Genomic DNA, 18,739 nt, shown 5'->3' with positions numbered 1-18,739 from the left:
TGGGGAGCTGCCTCTCAGTTGAATTCCTAGAACTGAGCTGTGTTTGAAAGACAAGGGTCTCCTTATGTGGGCCTGCCTGCATCCTAACAGGCTGATGTTTAATTTAAAGCAGCACCATGGAAATTGAAGAATGGAGAACAAACTTGGTTTTAAAGAAAATAAATATGGGAACTTTCCTGGCGGTCCAGTGGTTGAGATTTCACCTTCCAATCCAGAGGGTTTGGTTTTGATCCTGATCAGGGAGCTAAGATCCCACATGCCTCAGGGCCGAGAAACCAAAACATACAACGGAAGCAATCGGGTAACAAATTCAATGAAGACTTTAAAAATGGCACACATTCAAAAAAAAATCTAAGAAGAAAAGAAATACGAGACAAAAACATATGTCTCATGGAAACACAGTCTGAAGAGGTTCAGGAGGCCTTCTGCTGAATCAAGAAATCGTACCCTGCTCAGGGCTGGCCCATCCATCCACTCCACCCAGAAGGGCTCACATGCGGTCTGCTTGAGGTTTTGACGTCTTTTGGGCAGGACGGCTCAGGGTCCCTCACGGGAGAGGGACAGCTCATTGAGAAAATGGCAAAAGGTAGAGAAATGACTCAAAAGGCCAATGAGACCATCCAGAAAGAGTTAATGGGGGTGCAATTAGTGAGATTCGGGTATCTGTCTCCAGAAATCTCATCCAACAGGTACACTGGGTGTTTAAAGAATAAACTAACGTTAAGGACATAAAAATGCACGTCATACCAACAGTTGATTTGTGTCGTGAATGATATTCACACACACAATGTACAGCTGAACTGAATACAGTTTTTCAATCTATATGTGAGACTGTGGCAAATCAATAATTTTGGCAATCGTATTAGCTGCAGATATCCAACACATAGACCCACACACTCCTGGAATTTGGCACAGCTTATCTGTATTTTAGGAAGTCATAACTAAAGCTGCAAAAATATGTTCGGGTTCACTTTATCAATCCAGGGACTGATGTATTATTTTATATTTCACTCTGAAAAAATAAAATTAAAAAAAAACTTTAGGGTAGAAAAATACATTTCAGAAGAATCTTTACTTCATTTTTAAATTGCCCATATCTGGCTATATGCTATTTAACTTATTTTAGGGTTTTTACCATGGATAGTTAGATCTAAGTGAAAAAAGAATTATACCATTCCCCAGGGTATAATATACATGATAGAAAATGACTGTCCTTCTGTATTCACATCGACACAGACAATTAGGAAAAGGATAATCTGGGATCTAATTTATTTTCTGCAGTTGCCATAAAAAGCAAATGTCTATTTTCACTTGGGAAATGAGATACATGATAAAAATCAGATTAAAAGATGCAGATAGTTAACACTGTTTATACGTACTTTAAACCCTCAGAGAATGTTCTTAATGTTTTATTTCCCATTCATTTGCTAGGTTCTATGATTAGATTTGGGTGCAAGGAAGTTTCTGGAAATTTACCTCACAGAAAAACCATGTACCACATGTCCTTAGTATACACTTTAAAGAGTCAGGTATGGTCTCCAGATTTCAACTTTTCTACTTAAGTTCTGGCAGTTTGCTACACGTCAGTGACATTGGATCATGCTTTACATTCTATTTCATGATGATTCAGGCAGATTCAGTGTCTAAGTGTCTTTTTAGGAGGATTGCATACTTTATTACAATATATAGACAATGCTGCATAAACAATTTCTAGCCTAAATGGATGGCAACTGCACATTTTTACTTGCTGAGGCCAAATCTTCAGAATCATTCTTTATTTTTTAAATATTTATTTATTTATGTATTTGGCTGTGCCAAGTCTTCATTTCGGCATGTGGTATCTAGTTCCCTGACTAGGAATCAAACCCAGGCCCCTGCATTTGAAGCGTGGGGTCCTAATCACAGGACAGCCAGGAAAGTTCCTGGATTCAACTTATTCGTGTACTAAGTCCATTGCTAGATTGATCTACTGTTGGGGTGCCAAATGGATCTTAGTTCTGTTGTCCAGGTTAGCCAAGGCTTGCACAAACAGTACCAAGGAGAGGAGCTGGCTGCCGGACGCAGAGCCAGGGCTTAGGTTAGAAACGGAGTTAACATTTATGACATGTTTATGTAATCTGGACACATGTAACTATAATTTGAAACACACGTTGCTACTCTAAAAAAAAACCTATTTATTATTTTTGGCTGTGCTGGGTCTTCGCTGGTGTTCGAGGTCTTTCTCTAGTTGTGGTGAATGGGGGCTATTCTCTAGTTGTGGTGTGTGGGCTTCTCGTTGCAGTGGCTACTCCTGTTGCAGAGCACAGGCTCTACGCACCCAGGCTTCAGTAACTGTGGTGCACGGGCTTAGTTGCCCTGAGGCATGTGGGATCTTAGTTCCTCAACTAGGGATCAAACCTTCAACATCTACATCGGAAGGAAAATTCTTTTTCTTTTTTAAAAAAGTTATTTATTTAAAAAAAAAAGTTATTTATTTTTAATTGAACAATAATTGCTTTATAATATTGAGTTGGTTTCTGCCATACATCAACGTGAATCAGCCACAAGTATACACTCTTGTATACTCTCTTGTGTATACTCTCTCCCACCTCCCACCCCATCCCACCCCTCTAGGTTGTCACAGAGCCCCGGTTTGAATTCCTTCAGTCATACAGCAAATTCCCACTGGCTATCTATTTTACAGAAGGCAGATTCTTAACCACTGGACCATCTGGGAAGCCCCCACACTGTTCTTTTGATTTTAAAAGCTAAACGTAAATATGCCCCAACAGTGGGAAAGACCCTTTGCCTCTAGGAAGAGTCAACTGGGGATCAGAGGTCAGGAGGTCAGCGGGCAGGAGAGTTTTTTTGCACAAAATGTCCTTTTATACTGTTAATTTAATATGAGCACATGCTGTCATTAAAAATAAACCAAAAAACCAAAAACAATGGCTGCGCCTGGTAAACAGTGGCTTCTACAGACCGAAGGAAATTGGAATTTTCATTGGCTCTGGGAGCCATCCAAGCAGGGTCCAAAGTCAGTGAGAGTTACTTGGTGCACTTACTGTAGATGAGTTTTTTATATATATAGTTTTATTTATTTACTTTTGGCTGTGCTGGGTCTTCACTGTGTGTGGACTTCTCTCTAGTTGTGGCAAGTGGAGACTGCTCTCTAGTTGCGGTGCTCGGGCCTCTCATTTTGGCAGCTTTTCTTGTTGCAGAGCATGGGCTTTCAGGCCCAAAGGCTTCAGTATTTGTGGCTCCTGGGCTCCAGAGCACAGGCATTGTGGCACTCAGGCTTAGTTGTTCCTTGGCAGGTGGAATCTTCCCAGATCAGGGATCGAACCTGTGTCTCCTGCATCAGCAGGTGTATTCTTTACCTCTGAGCCACCAGGAAAGCCCTGTAGATGAGATTTAAAGAGCTCACCATTTTCTGGAGACAATGCCTCCTAGCTATTGTCTGGAGAAGGGCAAAGAGGCTCCCCAGATCCCAGTAAGAAGCAGGCAACCTAAAACGTACCCAACGCCAAACAAGCCATGAGTTGTGACATGTTTCAGCTGTAGCTGGGCAAGGGAGAGTGAATCACAGGTGAGAAAATGTGGTCACAAGGAGAAGTCGGGTTAAGGGTTTGCCAGGTGACTCCAAGAATGTGTCAGAAGCGGCTGCCCCGGCAGGCTGACCTCGACCTTCAGTTGCAGCAGGACAGCCATGGCCAAAAGGACCTGATAAGGGGATCATTTAAGGATATCGGGTCTCCTTTGATCTGTCTTTATATCCAGTAAGTAACTTTCTTGGCTTCCTTTGCATTTCAATGTGTGTTTTCTTTCTGGGGAGAGACAGGGCTGACGGCTGGTTAAAACACGTCCTGTCACAATGCACCTCTCCGTTGGGAGTGAGTGTGTTAACACTCGGCAGTGCCATGAGCCAGTCCAGAGTGAGTTTGGATTCAGGAGCCAGTGTCATATAGGGAGCCCACACAGACTTGGAATGAGAGGAACCAGCTCCCATTCTCAGCTTCTCCTCTCATTAATGTGGAATCTTGACCTTGTTAACCTAACCTCTGAGCTTCAGCTTCTCCTGTACAAGATGGAAATGAGCTTGGGTGAAAACCAAGAAAATACAGGCAAAACGCTTGAGATGATGTCATGTGATAGACATTTGAGATATGGTTCTCTCTCACTGTCCCATATATAAAGGACCATGTTTTTGTTGTTGAGTCACTAAGTTGTGTCTGACTCTTTGCCATCCCATGGACTGGAGCCCGCCAAGTTCCTCTATCCATAGTGTTTTCTAGGCAAGAATACTGGAGTGGGTTGCCATTTCCTTCTCCAGGGGATCTTTCCAACTTAGGGACTGAACCTACATCTCCTGCATTGGCAGATGGATTCTTTACCACGGAGCCACCAGGAAGCCCACAAATGACCATGCGTTTCATTTCAGTCATGTTCGACTGTCTGCCAGCCTACGGACTGTAGCCTGCCAGGCTCCCCTGTCCATGAAGATTCCCCAGGCACAAATACTGAAATGAGTTGCCATGCCCTCCTCCCGGGGATCTTCCCAATCCAGGGATCGAACCTGTATCTCTTATGTCTCCTGCATTGGCAGGCGGGTTCTTTACCACAAATGCCATCTGGGAGCCCTATTCATGACCATATTGAAGATTAAATTAGTGGGGAACTGTAGATCCGGCCCTTAGGATTCATGAAGGTCAGCACCGTGCAGAAGCAAGCAGTAGAGAAACCAGGTGCAGGATGGGGTGAACCAGATGGCGCCTAAGAGGCCAAGTTCAGTTTTGAACAAGCCCAAACATGGTGGGTGAGGGTAGAACAGCGCCTATGGCTCCATCGGAAAGAGAAGGTTTGGTCAGCAATCACCTAGTGAGAGGAGAGAAACTGTAGTTTTTCCTCATTCCTCCCTTTTCTCAACATGCGAATGTGATGGAGATGACGTTGCCCAGAAAGGGATCCCTCTCTGGCCTGCACGCCCCTTCAGTTACTGCATCCTCTCTCCTCCCTCTCCTCTGTCTGCTCCCAACTCCCAGCAGGGCCCTCCCTTCCCTCCCACGTCCGCAGCAGGGCTCCAGGTGAGGGCGGCCTTTTGCACCATCCTCCTGTGCTTTGACTTGTTGCCTCTCCTGCCTGCTCCCTTAGCCTTTACTCTGAAGGCTGCCAATGACAGAGTCCCCAGTGACCTTCGTGGGGTTCCATCAACCCGCACATCTCAGTCTTCCTCTTTCTTGACCGGTTTGTGGCTCTGGCCACATTCGACCAATTCCTCCTCGTGACATGACTGTTTTCAGTTGGCTTGGGGAACACCACGCTCCCTTGGTTTTCTCCTGTCCCTCACTGCTGCTTTGGAGTCTCAAGTGCACCCCCAAATGCTGCCCACTGGGGTGCTCAGGCATAGTCAGGAGTCCTCTTCCTTCCAGGGATCTCATCAGTCTCCCAGCCAGCAGCAGTGTGATGTCTTCCACGTTCGTATCTCAGGCCCAGACCTTATTTCCAAGTTCATGGGCAAAACCCTAGGTGAATAGACATCTCAAGCCTCCAACTCTTCTTCTTTTTTGACTTAGGAACACCAACTTGATTTTGTCCAGGAAGGATGTTAAAAGAAAAAAAAAAGACCTGACTATTTAAAATCACCTTCATTTCACAAAAGGATGTGTTGACATTTTAAAAATAGAAAGGGCATAGTCCCAGAATCACGCCTCCAGGTTTTTCTCCTTCCCTCAAATCTTGCTGCTTCTCATTTTAGTAAATGACAATTTCGTGCTTTCAGCTGCTGCTTTGGACTGAATTGTGTCCCCCAAATCCTCATATTGAAGCCCTAAGCCCCCCGTGTGAGTGTACTGGAGAGAAAACCTTATGGTAATTTAAATGAGGTCATAAAGGTAGCCTTGATCCCATAGAATTGGCATCCTTTTAAGAAGAGAAGGAGATACAGAGAGACCTGTCAACAAATTTGTCTTCAAACTACAGTCAGCCTTAACCTGCCACTAATCACTGACAGTGTTCAGGCTGTTGGGTGATTGCCATAACCTCTTAGCTCATCTTTCTATGTTGGATTTGTCACATCCGCACCCCAGTCTGTTCACCTATCAAAATAAACAAACAAAAACGAAACAAAATAGCCAGAGTAATGCTTTTATTTTATATACCTATGGATTTATTTTTTATTGAAGTATAGTTGATGTAGGCTTTCCTGATCGCTCAGTGGTAAAGAATTTGCCTGCCAGTTGAGGAGACTGGATTCAATCCCTGGCCTGGGAAGATTCCCTGGAGAAGGAAATTGCAACCCACTCCAATATTCCTTCCTGGAGAATCCCAGAGACAGAAGAGCCTGGAGGGCTACAGTTCATGGGGTTGCAAAGAGTTATACATGATTTAGTGACTGGACACGGAGAAGGCAATGGCAACCCACTCCAGTACTCTTGCCTGGAAAATCCCATGGATGGAGGAGCCTGGTAGGCTGCAGTCCATGGGGTCGCTGAGGGTCGGACACGACTGAGCAACTTCACTTTCACTTTACACTTTTCACTTTCATGCATTGGAGAAGGAAATGGCAACCCACTCCAGTGTTCTTGCCTGGAGAATCCCAGGGACGGGGGAGCCTGGTGGGCTGCCGTCTATGGGGTCGCACAGAGTCGGACAAGACTGAAGTGACTTAGCTTAGCAGCAGTGACTGGACAACAAATAGTTGACTTACAATGTGTTACTTCCTGGTGTACTGCGAAGTGAAACTATTTTTCGGATTCTTTCCTATTATCGATTATTATAAGATATTGGATATGGCTCCGTGTACTGTACGGTTTTGGTCCTTGTGTTTATGTTGTACATGTAGTGGTGTGTGCCTGCATGCTCAGTCGTGTCCAACTCTTTACAACCCTGTGGACTGGAGTCTGCCATGCTCCTCTGTTCATGGGATTTTCCAGGGAAAATCCTGGAGTGGGTTGCCATTTCCTCCTACAGGGGATCTTCCTGACCCAGGGACTGAACTGGCGTCTCCTGCATTGGCAAGCGGATTCTTTACCATGGAGTCCCGGGAAGCCATGTATAGTATTGTATATGTATTAATTCCAAACTTTTAATTTATCCCCATCTCCCCTCCCCTTTGAGGGCTTCCCTGGTGGCTCAGAGGTTAGTGTCTGCCTGCAATGCAGGAGACCTGGGTTCGATCCCTGGGTTGGGAAGATCCCCTGGAGAAGGAAATGGCAACCCACTCCAGTATTCTTGCCTGGAGAATCCCATGGACAGAGGAGCCTGGTGGGCTACAGTCCATGGGGTTGCAAAGAGTCAGACACGACTGAGTGACCTCACTTTCACTTTCACTTTCACTTTCCCCTCCTGTTTAGTAACTATGTTTGCTTTCTATGTTTGAGTCTGTTTCTGTTTTGTAAATAAGTTCATTTGTATCATGTTTTTAGATTCCACATCTGAATGGTATTATATGTCTTTGTCTTTCTGATTTACTTCACTTAGAATGATCATCTCTAGGTCCATCCATATTTCTGCAAATGGCATTATTGCCAGAGCAATGCTTTTATTGCTGAAACAGAGTGTATCACTTCTGGGCTTGAGCACCTTGCATAGGCTTCTCCTCTTGTTCAGACAAAAGCCTTCATCTTTAAGAATGGCCTCCAAGGGGACTTCCCTGGCAGTCCGGTGGTTAGAACTTCATCCTCTAATGTGAGGGGGGTGTGTTCAACCTCTGAGGGGTAGGGAGCTAGGATCCCACGTGCCTCGGAGCCATAAAACCATAACATAAACAACAGAAGCAATAGTGTAACAAATCCAAGAAAGACTTTAAAAATGGTTGATTTGACTGATTGATGTTGATGTATGGCAGAAACCAACACAATATTGTAAAGCAGTTATCATTCAGTTAAAAATAAATTTAAAAAACACATTTCGTAAGAAAAAAAACAAACAGAAGAATGGCCTCCAAGCCTTTACATCTATGTCCCCCTCGGCCATGTCCTATCTGAACTCAGCACCCTTCGATCTAGTCACCCTGCTTTCCAGCTGTTCCTCATGCACTGTGTCCTCCTCTCTTGCAGGAGGCCTTCCCTGACCACCCTACTGGGGCTGCACCCTTCCTTCCCCCCACACTCCCCCTCCATTCGCCGGCTCTGATTTCTCCACAGCACTGTCACCATCTAACACTGCTACGGTTCACTTGGTTATTGCCAGTCCTCCGCCACTAGGCTGTGTCCCGGGAGAGTAGGAATTGTTTTCTCTGTTGTGCATCACTGTGGCCCCAGACTGAGACCAGGCCTGCTCTAGAGTGGCACCCACTCCATAAAGATTTGTTGAATAGCTGCACTGATGAATGAATATCTGTTTCTTTACCTTTTTTTCCAGAAAACTCAATCTTTTGAAATAAAGCAGTCTTTAACACTGGTTTACATAACCACCTTTAAGAGAGATTTTTGCCCTTTAGAGAATAATTAACTGCACAGCTCATGAGCTAGGTGAACCCAGGCAGCCGGAGCCACAGGGCCACCTTGCAGCCACATACTCTTCATTGCAGGGAAATCCTGTAAAGAAAAAGAAATGTCTTGAAAGCGGTGTTTGTAAACCTGAAAGAAAAATAACATTCTAGCAGTATTCTTTAAAAAGTATAGGTTGGGAATTTTTAAGGATGCTTTTAAAGGCAAATTACTCGGGGTGCTTGGTTCATTTAGAAGAGACTCATCCTTTCTACCATCCATCTGGCACCAGAAAAGCCATCATTCTTGGGGACATGGGGAGTTTCCATTCTTCCAGGGTTGGGATGATCCTTGGAGAAACAGTATGTGGACTCCTTGGGACTTACTGGCAGGAAAAAAGGAAAATTATCTGGAACAACAGTGGTTCCAGTGTCCTGCCAGGGTCCACGTGGATCTGCTAATAGCCCCTGCCCAGGATGCAAGTCACAGGCAGCCTGACCTGGGCCTTCATCCTCCACCAAGCCCTCTCCGGCCCCAGGAGGGAGCCTGCCACTTGTGATGCAGCCAAGAACTGCTACTGGCACCCCGTGTTCTGATGGCTTTTGCAGAGACTGCTGACATGTTTTTCAGAATGTCAGAATCTCCTCTTCCAGGGAAAGCCTTCTACAGAACAGATTTAAAATCATATCAAGTCATAAAAAATATTCTTTCTGACAAAGAGGCAGGAGGAGCCAGGGGCTGCCTGACCTTTGGCAAGGGGTCAGCCTGGCCTGCCTGCAACTACTTACGGTAATTAATCCTCAAAGACCAGAAAGCCCAGAGCACTCAGTGTGCTAAGCTCACTGCCTCCCACATTCCTGGTAGGGGTTGATTATGGGGAGGCCAAGGGTCTTGGAGTTAGGCTTCTGCCATCTTGGATTATGAGGGCTGATTGCCTTCTGAGCATTTCTCTGGTTGAATGTCTGTGCTCATTCCTTAAAACTTCCTGAAACTGGCAGTGAAGAACTGGTGACATCAATGTGAAATGAAATGGGTAAGAGAAAAGCTTCACTGTTGTGACTGTTATTCAGCTGCTCAGTCGTGTCCAACTCTTTGCGACCCCATGCACTGCAGCACACCAGGCTTCCCTGTCCATCACCAACTCCCGGAGTTTGTTCAAACTCATGTCCACTGAGTCAGTGACACCATCCAACCATCTCATCGTCTGTTGCCCCTTCTCCTCCTGCCTTCAATCTTATCTCAGCATCTCATTTTCCAATGAGTTAGTTCTTTGCATCAGGTAGCTGAATGTCTGTGCCTGTTCCTTAAAACTTCCTGAAACAAGCAGTAAAGAACCGGCGACTTCAACGTGAAATGGAAAGGAATACGAGAAAAGCATCATGGGTATTTGTATAGCCTCCATCTTCAAGAAACACCAAGTACTTCACATCAGGGATGTCTTGAAATATGGTCCCCAGACTCCGAAGGCCCAGGTTGCCTTTTGTGCCTTGCCGTGGGCTGCTGGCTGGATATAAATGATTTGTTTCTCATCTTTAATAAGCTACTGAACATGGTCACAATGGTACATGCATCTGGTTTAAAAGTTCCAACTGTGCAAAGGCTTCATGAAGGACCCCCTCCCCCTCTCTCTGCTTTTGTCACAGGACTTTTCTTCTTTAAATCTTTTTTTATAATTTCACGTATTTTTGGCTGTCCTGGGTCTGTTGTTGGGGGGGTTTTCTCTAGTTGTGACAAGTGGAGGCTGCTCTCTAGTTGCGGTGCTCGGGCCTCTCACTGTGGAGGCTTCTGTTGTGGAGCACGGGCCTTAGGTCTAGCAGGCTTCAGTAATTGTGGCTCATGGGCTCTAGACCACAGGCTCAATAGTTGCAGAGCACCGGCTTAGTTGCTCTGTGGCATGTGGAATCTTCCTGGATCAGGGATCGAACCTGTGTCTCTCCTGCATTTGGCAGGCAGATTCTTTACTACTGAGCCACCAGGGAAGCCCTGAACTAAGTCTTAGAGTCAACTCTTAGTAAATTTATTTGGGGAGGGGGAAGCACTTTTCTGATACAGTCGTATAATATAGCATCCTTTGCTGGTTTTACAGTCTGGCCATGAAAAGAACTGTTCTTACAGCACCAGGGAAGTCCTGTTAGGGGACTTTTAGTTTTACGCAATCTCAGTTCACCTCCACATTTGCCATTAGAAACACAATGAAATCTGGTGCTCCATCTGTAGATTTATTCCAAATGTTTCAAACACTGGTGTTTGCTATGTAAATGTCAAGGATGTTTAAGATCTTTAGGGTCTAACTCTCTGAGGGTTGGGTCCCCTGTGTGTGATCACCAAAAAAACTCCGGCATGGCCCAACCAGTTATCTCCTTATCATCCCCTTGGGGGTGGCAAGAGCCGTGCAGGCAGCAGCAGATCCTGTCATGCAGAGACTTCTCAGCCTGCACGTATCTACATGGCTCCCAACCAGCTTTGCAAGGCACCCGCAGACATTGTACAATCACCTGGGGGGTAATTACTGCCTAGTCTTGCTGGCTGCCTCGCCATGAAGTCAGGGAGAAGGACTCCGCCACTCAGCCCCCAGGATCTTCTTCTGAGCCTGAGTTTAGAACAGGAGAACTGGTGAAGGTGGAAATATAGTCTTCCGTGCAGCTGTCAGGGCCTTTCGACCTCATCTTGCAAAAGCTGCAAAAATAAAATTAAAGTAAAATGGAAGTGAAAAGATTTCCCAAAGCCTTTGAAAGTCCTTTTTAATCAGATGCAGAAATGCTTCTCAGTAAATGGTGAAGTGCCAGTGAAGCAGGATCTGTTCTCAGTGAACCCAGGTGGACCTGGGTTTGGTTCTTGGCTTCTCAGTGGACCCAGGTGGACCTGGGTTTGGTTCTTGCCTTTGCTTCTTAAGAGCTGTTGGGTTCTGTTAACTTACTTTCTCTCTGCAAGCCTGTTTCCTAAGGTCTATGGGACCCGCCTTACCCTTCTCAGGGAATGGTGAACCTACACGCCCAGCAAGCAGGCTGTGCACTCTGAGGGATTAAGTAGGCAGCAGGGCACCACCCCCCTACCTGCTCCTAGGAGATGTTCATGTCTTCACTCTGGTCCATCCTGTTTTAGGCAAGATTGGGCCAACACCTGCAGACAGATCTTGTATTCAGGTGTGCTTTTAGAGTTTTTGGAAAGAATTCCAGCTCTCTCTCTACTCTATTAGTAATTTTACCAACTGGACTTTTTAACTTTCAAGATATTTTTGCCTTTCTCAGGTGGGCTATAAATAACAGCATACTTTAAAATTTCCTGATGGGCAATACTGTAAGCATTTAAAGTTATATGTCTTCATCTCAGCCAGTGTGAGAGTAAGTGAGTTGGAGAGAGAGTTGATATGAACTCTGATACTTTATGATTGTCTAATAAGATGGAGATCCCAGAATTTGTGTATGGGTTCCACATGAGGAAGCGTAATACCTGCATGGACCTCATTTTAGTGTCGGCATTAATTTCTTGGCCAGGTTTTTAAAAGGTGTTCATAAATAAGAAAACTTTTTTATAAGATCCTTCTAGTTTCTGTTGAGTGTGTATGAACAGAAATGATACCAGAGAAAATACAGGTATCTCAGCTGCTAAAACCTGTGTGTAATGTGAAAGTAATGGTTGTATTTTGGTAGGAGCACAGTGGAAAAAGAGTTCTCAACATAAATATCAGACAAGCATGGGAGGTGTCCCGTGATTCATAAAGGTTACAATTATCATTATCATTTTCTCCCTGTGCTGCAAATAAGTTATCCTGTTTTAAAAAGAAACAATTCATTCTCTGCAGTAATCAATCAAGAACCTTCTGTGTTCTCCTATATTCAATGTATCTTCTGGCCAAGGACTGCCAAAAACGTACCATATTTCCTTTCTTATCTATGGTGTTGGTGATTGGATTACCTGGCGTGGTCCTGTACTCTCACTCTTTGAAGCCCAGTAGTTTCTGAGAGTGGAGCCAGGTCAGATCAAAGAAGCAACAGGAAGATGTTTGGGAAGTATCTCATGACTGCATCCTGTGTCCATACTGTGCAGTTGTGCTTGAAGCAGAAGGGATTTAGTACAGGATATTGACTGGCTGAAAGGAGCAGGGGGAGGGCAGAAGAAGCCGAGTTGGGCTGAGTGGCCAGCTTCCACATTCCAGCAGCAGGCACAGGAGAGCTGAGGGCCAGGCCACATGCGGAAGCTGCCTGCAGACCTGGGAGACCTCCCCTGCAGCGACTGGCCCCAGATCTACAGGATTCGGCTACAGTGCATACCAGCAGGCTGGGGGCTCTGTGCCCCGCCTCTCCCCATATAATTCCCTTCTAAATTCAAGTCTTGCATGAATGCCTCCAATTAGCAGCAGCTGAACCTCACGTAGAGCCCTAGCTGCTCAGGAGCTCCAGAAGTGCCCTTTCTTATCCTAGGTCCCAGGACAGGAGGCACATTAGAGTGAGGCTCGAGCACAAACAGTAAGCAGATCCCACACACCTCACAGGCCTGCCAGTATTGTTCCTCTGAGGGATAGGGCTGCATGGGCCCTATCCCACTGCAGAATAAGAATAAGACTTCCCAGGGCCAGTGGCAGGCGACACTGGTACATTCCTGAAGTCCAGCCCGGAAGAATCCCGTTGAGAAATGGAAGGTCAGAGCTGGCAAATGGAGTGAGTGATGCTGCTGAGACCTCAGGTCCCATCCCAAAGAGTGAAGTGCTGGATGGAGGGCTGAGTGTTTGGGCCCCATGCGGTGAGAATCTAATTCAAGAGAAGGACAAACGATCTGTTTTTGTTCCCATGTTACCTGTGATTAATTCTTAATGGCTTCTTGAAGCACTAAATTAAGATTTTTCAGGTTCAGTGGAGAAGAAAGCTGAGATGTATTAGGAATATCTGCTGTAGGCACAGTTAGGGGTGACTTGAGTGTAAAGAAGGAAGTGTGGGAGACTCAAGCTTGTGCTTGTGTCCAAGAAGACAGAGAGGGGAGGTTAGAGGGCCTGAGAAGTTAGAGGTGCTCTGCTTGGAGAGAGTGAGCAAGAGGGCAACACGAAGTCCCTCCTTGATGGAGGAGGACTGTACATTGAACTTTACATGGAACACCATGAATGCAATACGGAATAACACTCGACTATTCATCTTGAAGTTAGCCATGAAGCCTTTCTTTTTTTTTTTGGTCATAGGATAACCAAACAATTTAAGTGCACACAAAAAAGGCTGGTGGTAGTAACTGGATTATTTAAAAAAAAATTTTTTTTAATTGAAGTTGCTTTACAATATTGTGTTAGTTTCTGCTGTGAGCTAAGTGAATCAGCTGTGTATACATAGATCCTCTCTTTGTCACTGCAGAGCATTGAGTAGAACTTCCTGTGCTATACAGTAGGTTCTCATTAGTTATCTGTTTATTCATAATAGTGTATATATCAATCCCAATCTTCCTATCCATCCTACCCTCCTTCCCGGCCTTGGTGTCCATATGTTTGTTCTCTACGTCTGTGTCTTTATTTCTGCTTTGAAAATAGGTTCATCTATTTGTGGTAATTGACTTATATAATGGAAATATCCATCCTGAGTTGATTCCTAGTCTCAAGTGATGTCAGCAGATGACAAAGCCATGTGCTCACCATCCTTAAACCCTGAAGGCAGCAGGTGGCTCCACACTGCTCACTCCATACCTTCCTGAACAACCTTAGGCTATGGTGCAGTGAGGCTGGAATTCTGCACACCCCAGTTGGACTTTTCAGTTCCATTAAGAAAAGAACAATATGAATTATAAACTTTTTAGATATCTGTACAAAATGACTGAAACAAAAGTAGCCCAGAAGTGGCTCTGCAGAAATTAACTCTAAGTCACTGCTGAGGGCAATTAGTAACCGAATATTTCCAAACTGTTTTAGAATGCTTGAAAGGTTATTCTCTAAAGTTGCTCAGACAAACTGCTATCAACCTTATTTTTACTTTAGATTTTCTTTTTCTCTCACTTGTCTTCACTTTTTCTGTCTTTCACTCCTACATTATGTGACCATGATTGAAAGGGAAATATACAATATTATTGTCAAAATATCATTTTCATTTCAAAATAGAAATGCCATTTTCAAATGCTTGAGACCAAAAAAATCAAACCATAGAAGTATATAAAAAACATAAAAAGAAAAACATGGAACTTCCTCCCCATATTCATCCCCAAAGGCACCCTTTGTTAATAGAGGCATATTTGAAAAAATCTTATCTACCATGAATAGTTTTATGTTCTTTTCTGTGAATATACAATTTACATTTTCCTATCAAAATTTCCTTAATCCATTTGTTATAAGCCAACAAACCAGTAAGTGAGAGAATATTTTTTTAAAAACCAGATTTACTTTTATCTCCAAAATCACTGCAGATGGTGACTGCAGCCATGACACTTGCTCCTTGGAAGAAAAGCTATGACCAACCTAGACAGCATATTAAAAAGCAGAGACATTACTTTCCCAACAAAGTCCATCTAGTCAAAGCTACAGTTTTTCCAGTAGTCATGTATGGATGTGAGAGTTGGACTATAAAGAAAGCTGAATGCTGAAGAATTGATGCTTTTGAACTGTGGTGTTGGAGAAGACTCTTGAGAGTCCCTTGGACGGCAAGGAGATCAAACCAGTCAATCCTAAAGAATATCAGTCTTGAATATTCATTGGAAAGACTGATGCTGAAGCTGAAACCCCAATACTTTGGCCACCTGATGCAAGGAACCGACTCATTGGAAAAGACCCTGATGCTGGGAAAGATTGAAGGTAGGAGGAAAAGGAGATGACAGAGGATGAGATGGTTGGATGGCATCACCAACTCTCTGGACATGAGTGTGCACAAGCTCCGGGAGTTGGTGAAGGACAGGGAGTCCTGGCATGCTGCAGTCCATGGGGTCGCAAAGAATTGGACACAACTGAGGGACTGAACTGACTGATTATGTATCTACTTATCTATCCATCTATCATCTCTCCACATACAATACACATACACACTTACATAGATATGTATTAAATATCATACAACCTTTAGAATGATCTTAATTAAACTTTTTGTGGAGAGAAGCAATGATTAAATCAAAGCATATTATTACAACTATTATTAGCTGTTATACCCTGAGTTCCTCCATCTCTCCCAGGATCCCCATGACTCATGGCCTGAGTAAGCACACATCAACTTAGGCTTCTGAGGAAGGTTGTCTGCATCTCTTGACATTGTTATTGATACCTGCTCTAATGCATGTGTGAATGCTTGGTCACTCAATCATGTCTGACTTTTTGAGACCACATGGACTGCAGCCCACCAGTCTCCTCTGTCCATGGGATTTCCCAGGCAAGAATACTAGAGTGGCTTGCCATGCCCTTCTCCAGGGGAATCTTCCCAACCCAGAGAACATCTCTTGCATCTCCTGAACTGGCAGATGGATTCTTTACCCCTGACCACCTGGGAAGCCCACATACTCTAATACCCGTCTCTTAACAAAGTGTTTATTACTCAAACAATATGATTTACATTCAATGGAAAATTACTCTTGACTACATTTTAGTGATGGCTTCAGGGCATGAGTGATGAGAAATGTCAGGCTTCATGTGTTGTCCAGGATGAGCCCTGAAGCTCTGGTGAGGCCATTAGGAGTGCACTCCGTGTGCAGTCTCTCTCATGGCCTGGAGTCTTGTTTGCTTTCTATAAAATTCTAAGGGCATTTCCAAAGCCCTGAAAAATAAATAACAGCACAAGGCAAAATCTTTCAAAGTGTCCCCGTAGATCACAAATCTAATTAGAGTCCAGGCAGCCTTGTGGAGTATTTCTCTCCCCACTGACAGAGGGCCTCAGCATTAAAGATGTTTCTCTGGGGTTTCTAAGTGACTTCTGAGCAGGTGCCATAAAAACACCAATGTGTGGCCAGAGGAGGGTCATAGTAAACACAATCTCTTTGTTAGTGTAAATTCTGGAGACGCAGAGGAGGGAGCAGAAACCGGGAAAGCTTAGGCATTTATGTTCCCACGTGAAGAGTGGCCAGAGGAGACAAATAAGGTGTTGGGGAGAAGACACACAGAAAGACCTCGTGATGGTGACGGGTCTTCCCAGAGATCACACTCTAGCTTCGTGTTGCCTAAGGTCTCTAAACTCTACACCAGGGGCTGGCAGACTCCCAAAAGTTGCTGTTCCTGCAATGCAGTTTACTGCTTAAAAGATCCAATTGAGTCTAGTTCTGTTGAAGTAGGACCCAGCCTCACACATCTACTCGCTGTTAATAGTGTCATCTCTGTCCTAATATTCTTCAGCTTGAAGGAAGTAAATTCTGGGTACTAAATATAGATAAACTGCAATGGTTCACGTACAGTTGTCTTGGCTCAAGTTCAAATGCATTGTGACTCTTGGCCTAATAAAACCCATGGTTTATTCTCAGCTTCTATAAGAAGATGATGGTGGTTTTCCATTTAGTCTCCTATAAGGAAATTAGAAATGAAACATCTTTATTTTCTCCAGAATTTTTATGTAAAGTTTAACTACAAGGTGTTCACCATATTTTCAAAGATGGGTCACCATCCTTTCTAGCTGTTGGATTCCTCCAAGTGTAGAAACAAGTAGTGTCAATGTCATTTGCCATTTGTACATTAGCAAGGTATATGCTCTGCTGCTTCCGCTGCTGCTGCTAAGTCGCTTCAGTTGTGCCTGACTCTGTGTGACCCTATAGACGGCAGCCCACCAGGCTCCCCTGTCCACGGGATTCTCCAGGCAAGAATACTGGAATGGATTGCTATTTCCTTCTCCAAGCTATATGCTCAGTGGGGTTAATAGCAAGGAAATAGACGCAACTGTTCTTTTGGCCAATTTGACGATATTAATCTTGATCTGCTGATCTGAAACCACACATGTGAAAACAAATAGTCTTGGCTTTGATGCATGGTGCCCAAAAGACAGTGACTGATCAGAAAAATTCCAGCATCCTTTCTTCAAAAATACTTTTAAAAGGAATTTTGCAATGAAAGTTTCCATTTTCCTATGGAGGGTGATGCCCTGGGGCCCACTGAGCTCAGCACTGTCTCCAGTGGCCCTCATCTAGTCTTTCAAGGGCTGGACAGGCCCCTGAGGGCTGGCTCCTGTGGCCTGTTCTCTCTCATCAGCAGGTATGGACACAGGCCTTGTGCCCCAGTGGTGTGTGCCCATGGACAGGAGCACTGAATTCCCGAGTGGAAGTTTCACTCATTCATGGGACAGTTATCATCCAGTGCCTGAGGTCTGTTGTTGAGGGCCGGGCACTCTCTAGGCACCACAGATAGAACAAGAGAGAATGTTCCTGCCTCTTGAAGCTTATATTTTAGTGAGAAGACAAACAATAAATGAGGGAAGTAAGCAGAAAGGTGTGAGTACTAAGAGGGAAAGAAGGTTTATTGAAGGGATGGGGAGCATGAGTATCATCGAGCACGGCAGCTAGTGGGGGTTATTTGCTTGAATGTAACCATTTGTCCATCCTGGCTTGTGACGAGCAGGTTAGCCCTTCCAGTCTTGGGTCCGCTACTTGACAGAGTGCTCCCAACTTTGAGTAGGAATTAGTGTCTGCGAGTTGCATGTCATTAACATGAAATGGGGTGCCAGCTGTCACTGGCCATAATTAAAATGGAGCGTTATGGCCTTATAATTTTGTTAATGCAAAACCATCTTGCTGGGAGTGGGAACAAATGAAGGATGAATTTTATTAAGTGCAAGTACTTGCTCAGACAATTCCTTAAAACTCCCTCAAATGCCGCACGCAGTGCGCCAGGAGATGTGGGTGGAGATGCACCTCCTTTGATGTGTGGTACAGAGTGGCAGCTGCACAGAGCGGGACAAAGCTTCCACATGTCCATCAGATGTCCAGTGAGGGTGAAACATGCAAGGGACGCATAGAAGACACAGCTGTGCTCCGAGTGGTGGGCATTTAGTGACATCTAAGGGGATGTCTTTGTTAAATTCATTAATCTCTTGATAAGACTGCAAGTTCTGACTTCTCAGGGAAAGGCAATGAGAACAAAGTGCTTGGGTGTGGGAGGTGGCTCTTTCCTGGGGCAGCTGTGAAGTCCTACCAGGGGGTGAACTACTGATTACACAAAAGGAGAGCAGCCGCAGGGGAGCCTCTGGGGTGGGGGTCCCTGTCCCACATAGCGCCACCAACCTGGCAGGCTGGGAAGGCAGGGATCTGGGATTGAGCTGCCAGGTGACAGCTGCGGCCACAGCCCCAGTGGACCCCACAGGGCCATCCTCCAGGCCGGAAGCTGGGGAAGTGAGGACAGCGACCCCGATTCAGCTGTTTGGGATTAATTCCGAACATTTGGCGTCACATCTGGTGTCAGTGATTTG

The 18,739-nt window shown here is 44.8% G+C and overlaps 1 long non-coding RNA gene across 1 annotated transcript in view; it reads left to right on the top strand.

Annotated features, from left to right (window-relative positions):
- The first annotated feature begins 3,578 nt into the window (after nucleotides 1-3,578).
- The window catches only part of LOC147361119 (uncharacterized), a 34,764-nt gene continuing 19,603 nt past the window's right edge, over nucleotides 3,579-18,739 (top strand). The window contains exon 1 of the long non-coding RNA XR_015139778.1: nucleotides 3,579-3,758. This is a non-coding gene — a long non-coding RNA (uncharacterized LOC147361119). The remainder of the gene's footprint in view (nucleotides 3,759-18,739) is intronic.

This window comes from Bos grunniens, chromosome 13 (assembly GCF_055505025.1).
Source record: "Bos grunniens cultivar Pamir isolate PY7600 chromosome 13, Bosgru_T2T1.0, whole genome shotgun sequence".
NCBI lineage: Eukaryota > Metazoa > Chordata > Mammalia > Artiodactyla > Bovidae > Bos > Bos grunniens.
This window is presented reverse-complemented; position numbering and strand designations above follow the sequence as displayed.